This window comes from Chionomys nivalis, chromosome 16, assembly GCF_950005125.1.
Source record: "Chionomys nivalis chromosome 16, mChiNiv1.1, whole genome shotgun sequence".
Classification (NCBI taxonomy): Eukaryota; Metazoa; Chordata; class Mammalia; order Rodentia; family Cricetidae; genus Chionomys; species Chionomys nivalis.
This window is the reverse complement of record NC_080101.1, coordinates 6,224,106-6,232,413: the sequence shown is the minus strand read 5'-3', so window position 1 is coordinate 6,232,413 and position 8,308 is coordinate 6,224,106.

Sequence of the window (8,308 nt, the reverse complement as noted above, 5' to 3'; positions counted from 1 at the left end):
TGGTTGGCTTTGCACTGCCGGATATCAACCCTGCCTCCCGTATGCCAGGCCTGATTAGTTGTGCCTGCCTAGAGCTGGCTTACACTTAGATGAGCCCTTGGGCAGGGCGATCCTACAGGAGGCCGCTCTAGGAAAGATAATAAAATTGACAAAATTCACTCATGAGTGAAGTTCAACATCAGGCAGAGAGAGGTTGAAATAAATGAGAAAGCATGGTCAGAGCTGTGCCAGCCACACCCTGAGGAGATTTCTGTCGTCGTGTCTGGTTTCCTTTCTGCTCCCAGATGCACGGAGCAGGTGGGGATCCTAATTCAGGACTCCAAGATCTGCCCCTGACAACTGGGCGGATCTACTGGCCAGGGCTGTCCCTGTTGGTGGTGGCTATCCCAATACATAGTCAGGTGTACTCCTGCTTCTGAACAAATCCTGACTCCTGCCCTGCTTGATTCCTGTACTACTGCAATGCTCTGTGATGGCTGAGACACCAGTGGTGTTGTGCTTGGGGACAAGGGCCTCCTGCAGGGAGACCTGCGCCCTGGTTTGCAGGAAAGGGTGATCAAGAGGCAGTCGGAGGGTAGACAAAAAACAAGCCCAACACAGGCTGCAGCACAGCACACATCAACAGTACAGTTGTTCCGGCTGAGACACTGGAAACTCTGCGTCTCCAGGGATTTATCCAAATTTAGAAAAGCCACAGAGGAAGACGCGAGTAGCAAATCCTGGAGAGTCAGTGGTTCTGGGTGGTGAGCCAAGGCTTTGGGCGTGGACAGTAAGGAGAGAGAATGGTTCGATTTGAAAGTTACCTTTATTTATTTAGTGGGTGTGCCGTGTGCGCATGTGCCGGTCAGAGGGCAACCTACAAGGGTCTGTTCTCTCCGTCCAGCTGGTGGGTCGCAGGAGATCGGACTCAGGCCATCAGACCTGGCAACAAGTGCCTGTGCCTGCTGAGCCATCATCATCCATCCAGGCCCAGACGTCCACGCCTTAAGACTAGTGGTAGAGACAGCGTGAGAACTGTCCACACTTGTGCTGGCTAGATTTTCTGCCATCTGACACAAGCTAGTCACTAGATATGGGGGAACCACAACTGAAAAAAAGACTGTATTAACATCCCCAGCACCCAGGAGGCAGAGGCAGGCGGATCTCCGAGTTTGAGAGATTAAACTGTATTAAAATCTCCAGCACCCAGGAGGCAGAGGCAGGCGGATCTCCGAGTTTGAGAGATTAAACTGTATTAACATCCCCAGCACCCAGGAGGCAGAGGCAGGCGGATCTCTGAATTTGAGAGATTAAACTGTATTAACATCCCCAGCACCCAGGAGGCAGAGGCAGGCGGATCTCTGAGTTTGAGAGATTAAACTGTATTAAAATCCCCAGCACCCAGGAGGCAGAGGCAGGCGGATCTCTGAGATCGAGGCCAGCTTGGTCTTCAAAGTGAGCTCCAGGACAGCCAGAGCTACAGAGAAACCCTGTCTAAAAACTAAAAGCTAAAAAAAAAAATTTGTCCAGTAGGCAAGCTTGTAGGACATTTTCTTGATTAATAATTGATGTGGAAGGGCTGGTGGTCCTGAGTCATATAAAATAAAGCAGATGAAGCCAGCCGGGGGAACGAGCCAGTGCACAGCATCCTCCATGGCCTCTGCCTCAGCTCCTGCCTCCAGGGTCCTGCCCTGACATCTCTCAATAGTCCGTCACCTGGAAGTGTAAGATGGAATAAACCCTTCCCTACCAGGCAGCTTTTGGTCATTGTGTTTATCATGGCAACAGAAGAGTAACTAATAGAGTTCATAATGGGTTATTTTAGCTAAAAATTTTAATGAACACTGAGGTAAACACTGATCATATACCCGAGCACACAGGAATGCTGTAGTTCCTCAGCATGGGGTGGCTATCAGGCATTGCATGCAGGGTTTCCTGTGTGCTAAACATGTGCTCTCTACCTCAATTATCTTTTTCTTTCCTTTCCTCCCACCTTTTAGAAACATGATCTCATATAGCCCAGGCTGACCTCAAAACTGGTATGTAGCCAAGGATGGCCTTAAACTTCTGATCTTTCTGACTTCAGCTTACAAGTGCTGAGATTGCAAGTGTATACCACCAAGTTTGGGCAATTCTTTCTTTCCTCTCCTTTTCATCTTTGTTTTTAAGATTTACTTTTCTTTTCTTTTCTTTTTTTTTTTCTTTTTTTTTTTTTTTTTTTTTTTTTTGGTTTTTCGAGACAGGGTTTCTCTGTGGTTTTGGAGCCTGTCCTGGAACTAGCTCTTGTAGACCAGGCTGGTCTCGAACTCACAGAGATCCGCCTGCCTCTGCCTCCCAAGTGCTGGGATTAAAGGCGTGCACCACCACCGCCCGGCTACTTTTATTTTCTGTATGTGTATGTTTATGTGTGTGTGTGTCTGTCTTTTTCAGTATATGACACACAGTGTTGGTGCCCTCTGAGGCCAGAAGAGGGCATCTGATCCCCTGGGGCTGGATTTATGGGCAGTTATGAATGGGTGCTGGGAGCTAAACTCAGGTCTCTGGAAGAACAGCTACCATGCCTAACTCAAGTATTTAATTTTTTGAAAAACATAAGAAGGCTGCGAAGAAAGATATTCTTAGGTGACAGAATTACTTATTTCCTTTTCTGTGTCTGAACTGAGATTAAACAAGTGGCTAGGCCATCAAAATGGCTTCTAGAGGTATCAAATTTTCTAACATTGCAACATGACATTGTTTTGCCCCATTTATTGCTTCCAGGGACACAAGCTGTTTACATGCCTCAGACTGGACACATCTGAAAATGCATCATTTTATGCAACTTGAAGTTCCAGACATGGAGGGACATATGCAGAGATGTGTAATGGTGTCACTAAGGACAAGGCCCTGTATCTTCTCTGCCGTCCTCAGCACCTTGGACTTGCAGCTTTAGTTGGTCCTCACAACCACAATGTGATCATTGCCTAGATCCCAATGTCATCGCCTAGATCTCAATGTCATCGCCTAGATCCCAATGTCATCTCCTTGATCACAATGTCATCGCCCAGATCCCAATATCATTGCCTAGATCACAATGTGATCATCGCCTAGATCCCAATATCATTGCCTAGATCACAATGTGATCATCGCCTAGATCCCAATGTCATCCGCCTAGCCGCAGAGCTCAGCTGTCAACAACCACATCCAAAGAGAAAAAAGAGAGAAGTTCTTACTTCAGAATCGGTTATGACGAGGGAGAAAGCTCGTCCCAGAAATCCCTCTGCGGATGTCCCTTTAAGTCCCTTGGGCCTCAGCTGGATATAAAGCCACAGCCTTGTTGGAAGATAAGGCAGCCAATGAGGATCTATTAGCATTTATCTAACAGTGTTATATATTAGCATCTCCAGCCTCTAAGGGGAGCCCAGGGAAGAAGGTGACCAGACTGGTCTGCCTGCAACAATATCTGCACCTCTAACCCCTTCTTTGTGACATCATCTTCAAGACTCACCCAGCTGTTAAAATCACCTCTCGTCACAAACACCCACTGTGAAAACAGCTCCATGATCACCAGGTATTTTTCTACCTCATGCCTCTGTGCACAGGGTTCCCTCAGCCTGGAAGCATTCCCGTCTTCATTGTTCCAGACGTAGACACAGAATCCCATCTCAAAGATAGCACTCACCTCCAGACCCTTCTACTCATCCTGTCCTCCCAAGGGACACGCATGGAGTTCGCAGCTAGAGCACAGCCCATTAAATGCTGACACAGGGCTGCAGAAGGCATCCCCTCCCTACCGCGCCACCACACAGGAAAGGCCCTATTTATAGTAGTTCCTTTAACCTGGTACATCCCGACCCTGCCGAGAAGATAACACACTAAAAGACAAAGTCATCATTTGGAAGCTGGGTGTGGTGGTGGCCACCTGTGATGCCAGCTCTCTGGGAGGCAGAAGTGTTATTGCTGTGCGAGTTCAAGGTCAGCCTGGACTACACGGTGAGACTGTCTCAGAAAGCTAAGCAAACAAAACACACAATCTGAGGGGACCAGACCAGAAGTGGCAGGAATGCTGGGGTTACCAGACCAGAAAGCAAGTAAAGGTTTTATTGATTTTTGTTCTGTTTTGAGACAGGTGAGACTGAAAGTTGCTATGGAGGTTAAGATGATCCTCCTGCCTCCACTTCCTGAGTCCTGGGATTGCAGGCATACATTACTGCACTTAGTTTATGTAGCAGTGGGAGTAGAACCCAGCTTCATGTATGGAAAGCAAGCGCTCAGTCAACTGAGTTATAGCTCAGCTCTCTTAGGAACAATCTTTCTGTGGAGCCCATGCTGACTTCAGACTTGCAATGGTTCTCCTGCCTCCGACATGTTTGGATTTGGAGCTTGTGCGAGCGCACACTGACAGCATATCAGTGCTCCTGTGCACTGGCTAAATGCAGATGGCTGCTCCCTTTCACCTGCTGCTCCATTCTCAGGCTCCACGTGGAGGCAAGATTGCAAAAGCTGCTCCTGCCAGCAAGTTTCAAGTTCAGTTAGCAGAGGCAGGTGGATCTCAGTGAGTTCGAGGCCACCCTGGTCTAGAGAGAGAGTTCCAGGATAGCCAGGGCTACACAGAGAAACCCTGTCTCAGAAAACAAAACAATAAAATAAAACAAAAAGAAGTAAATTTTCTTTTTCTCATATAGAATAGGCTGACCTTGAGCTCCTGATCCTCTGGTCTTTACCTCCAAGTCCTGGGGTTACAACCATGACCACACAGTTGACTTCTGCCAACCCCTTTGAAGACAGTCATTAGAATGCTCAAATTGCACCTCTTTTCTTTAGACTCGGGGTCTCACTGGATAGCCCTGGCTGGCCTGGAACACACTGTGCAGATCAGACTAGCCTAGAGCTCACAGAGACCCACCGGCCTCTGTCTCCCAATGACTGGAACTAAAGGTGTGTGTCACGTCCAACCTGCACTTACTTCCACACTCAGAAATTCTTTTTCCTTTACATTGATTTCACACCGAATGTCTTTCTACACCACTGACCAAAACATTTAATCTTTTTCTTTTCGTTTAGACAAAAGCCCACAAACTTACTATGTGGCTTCTGATAACATTTAACTTTTGATTCTCCTGCCTCCAACCTCTCAAGTGCTGGAAATACAAACGTAAGAGACCACACCCAGTTTTATGGGGTTCAAAGGATCAATCCCTGGGGACTGTGCTTGCTGGGTAAGCAATCTACCAACTGAGCTACAAACTCAATACCCAGACGCAGCTTGAAGACTGAAGTTCTCAGAATCAGCTTCCAATATATCAGAACCTTCTTTTTCTGACCTAGCATCTGTGAAATGGCTGCAGTTTTTGGTAGGGAGGGAAGGCAAACGTGGAGGAGACACCGCCAGAAAACAAGTATCGCAGCTGGTTTTCTCTTAAGCAACAGCACTATCTTTAAATGGTGAGTCAGAATTCTTCAAAATAGAGTCAGGCACTGATAAGTATGGAGATGGAACCTGTGGAGTGCATCCTGAGTAATTCCCATCTTTATCTGAGTGTCAGAGAATGCAAGAGTGCACGTACACAGGACTAGATGCTATTGGCTCATCCATCTAAGTCTCCCTGCAACCAACAGACACAATAAACACCCAACCTGGAGGCTGCTGCTGGTGTAAAACAGAGTGTAGGGGGTTTTGTTTTGCTTCTTGAGGCAGTTTCCCTAGCTGGCCAGGAACTTGCTATGTAGATCAGGCTGGCCTCAAACTCAGATCCTCCTGCTTCTGCCTCCTGAATGTGACTGCTGAGATCAGAAACATGCACCACCATACATGGTTTTTGTTTTTCTAAACCAAGTTCAGAAACTTTTCAAAAGTTATTCATTGGTTTCTGTGTATGTATGTGTGTGGCTGTGCTTGGCTGTGCATGTGCCCCACATGTGCCCCCTCCCCCATCAGACTGCCACTGTTCAGACACCAGGTCTGAAAAGACTGCTTGTGACACTCTCATGACACGCTGTGCATTGAAAGGCAGGTGGTATCACGCCAGGTTAGAGGGCAACGTGTTGAAGTCTGGGGACAGAATGTGGGTCATCAGACTTGTGAGACATATCGCCAGTCCTGGTTTTGCAGGGGTGGGGGTTGTTTTTTGTTGGTTTGTTTTTTGAGTATTTTGTGTGTGTGCTTTTTTGTTTTGTTGTTTTGAGACTAGGTCTCGGTCACTATTTGGCTGGGAATCTAGTCTACCGACTTGGCTGGCCTTGAATATGCGGCGTGTCTCCTTCCCCTACCTCCTGAGCTCTGGCGCTATACACTATAAGCTATGTATATATTGAACTTTCCTTTTCATTGGGCACATACTGTACAACAATGATGAAAAGTGGGCTGTAGTAAATCCATAAACCTACAACGTAGTTGTCCATTGTACCGTGTACTGCATGTAACTGTATAATTGAGCTGGTCTTGGGGACCAGATCCAGGGCCGTGCCTACTAGACCTTTCCATTCTGGGCAGCCAATCATGTTTGCTCACTCTGGGAGTACTGCAGGCATTAGTCATTACCTTGTGGAATAGCAGGCAATACAATTCTTCACCTTCATTGTATGTGCAGACCATGGATGACCAAACCATATGTGTTGGGCACATTGTTAGGTCTCAGAAACCCGGGACAAGTTGCTGAGGTGCCTGTGACATGTGACTCCGTGAACCTATGCAAGGGGCTGGGGACTATGAGATGGGACTCTTCTTCGTCTGTGAACGGCCTGAACACAGTCTGCCCACCCAGCCGAGCCTGGCACAGAAGGAGGCACTTCCAAGCTAGTCTCTGTCACAGACGTGGGCAGGACAACTTCCTCCAGGACGGTGTCTGTGGTGGCTCTGACCACAGGCTGAGCAGGAACACGGTACCACCAAAATCCGTTTAGGAGGGAGTCAAAGACCAAATAGCCTGAGAGAATATCAGCCCCACCCTAGGGCTCCATTAGCTTCACCCTCCCCCTTCTCTTTCCTTTCCTTTCTCTCTCTCCCTCCCTCCACCTCTCTGGTACTAGGTGTGGTGGTCGGAATGAAAATGGCCTCCATAGGCCCGTTTCATCCCCACCCAGGAACGGTTTGAAAAGGATTAAGAGGTGTGCCCTTGTTAGAGAAGGTCTGTCACTGGGTGTGGGCTTTGAGGCTTCCAAAGCCTTTACCAGGCCCAGTGTTTCTCTCTTGCTGCCTATGGTTCAGGATATAAAGTTCTCAGTAAAGTTCCAGAGCCATGACTGTCCACTTCCCACCAAGAAGACTATGAACTAACCCTATAAAACTGTGAGCAAGCCCCCAATCAAATGCTTTTTTTAATGGGAGTTACCTTGGTCACGACACAGCAATAGAACACTGACTTAGCGCCCTATCAAACCTGTCCAGGAAGTACTATACCATGGACCCACATCCCCAGCCTTGACTTGCTGCCCTTTAGGGCCAGGGCCACCCTCACTCCTGGGGTGTGGTATGGTGTCTCTAAGAATGCAGCTGACAGCTACAGTCCCCTTCACTCCCGGGGTGCGGGGAGGCTCCCTAAGAACACAGCTGACAGCTACAGCCCCCTTCACTCCTGGGGTGCGGGGAGGCTCCCTAAGAACACAGCTAACAGCTACAGCCCCCTGTCAGCTTTCTGACCTGAGGGTGCAGACAGGAGCAGGGATAGAGGAGGCCAGCTGTGCAGCCAGCTGCCACCTTAACTGGGCTTACTTTTGCTGTGTTATTTTTAGATCCTGGTTATATTTACATCTTTCAGACTCTATTGTTAACTCCTGGTGGTCAGTTTTTCAGATGAGATCAGCGTGTTGGGGTTTGGAAGGCTACAGGTGGATCAGTTTTCAAATTTCAGCTAGACCAAGAGCAGAACTTTCTGAGTTACCTTTGTATTCTCAATACTAGTGCAGGGCTGTATAGAGGGGCCCTACAGGAAAGGATGCCTTCCTGCGGGACTGTGGCTGAAATGTAGCTGGGTTTTCCTTTACACAGTCTTCCATAAGTGAAATATAAAATACAGTTTAGTCTGCCTTGGAATGTGTGTGTGTGTGCCCATGAGAGTGGAGGCCAGAGGTCCAGCGTCAGGTGTCATCCTCATTCACTCTCCACCGTATTTTGGGGGGACAAGGTCTCTCACTGAACCCAGAGCTCACAATTCAGCTGGGCTGACTAGTCAGGAGCCCCAGACCCTCCACGCTTTTTGTTCTATGTGGGCTCAAGACAAGGTAGGGTGCTTACCCACTGTGACAGACAGGTGCTTAGCACCAGAGCCGTCTACACGGCCCCCAATCCTTCTTACAAATTAATGAAACATATACATCTTTCTATTACTATTAATGCTTCCTATATATTTTA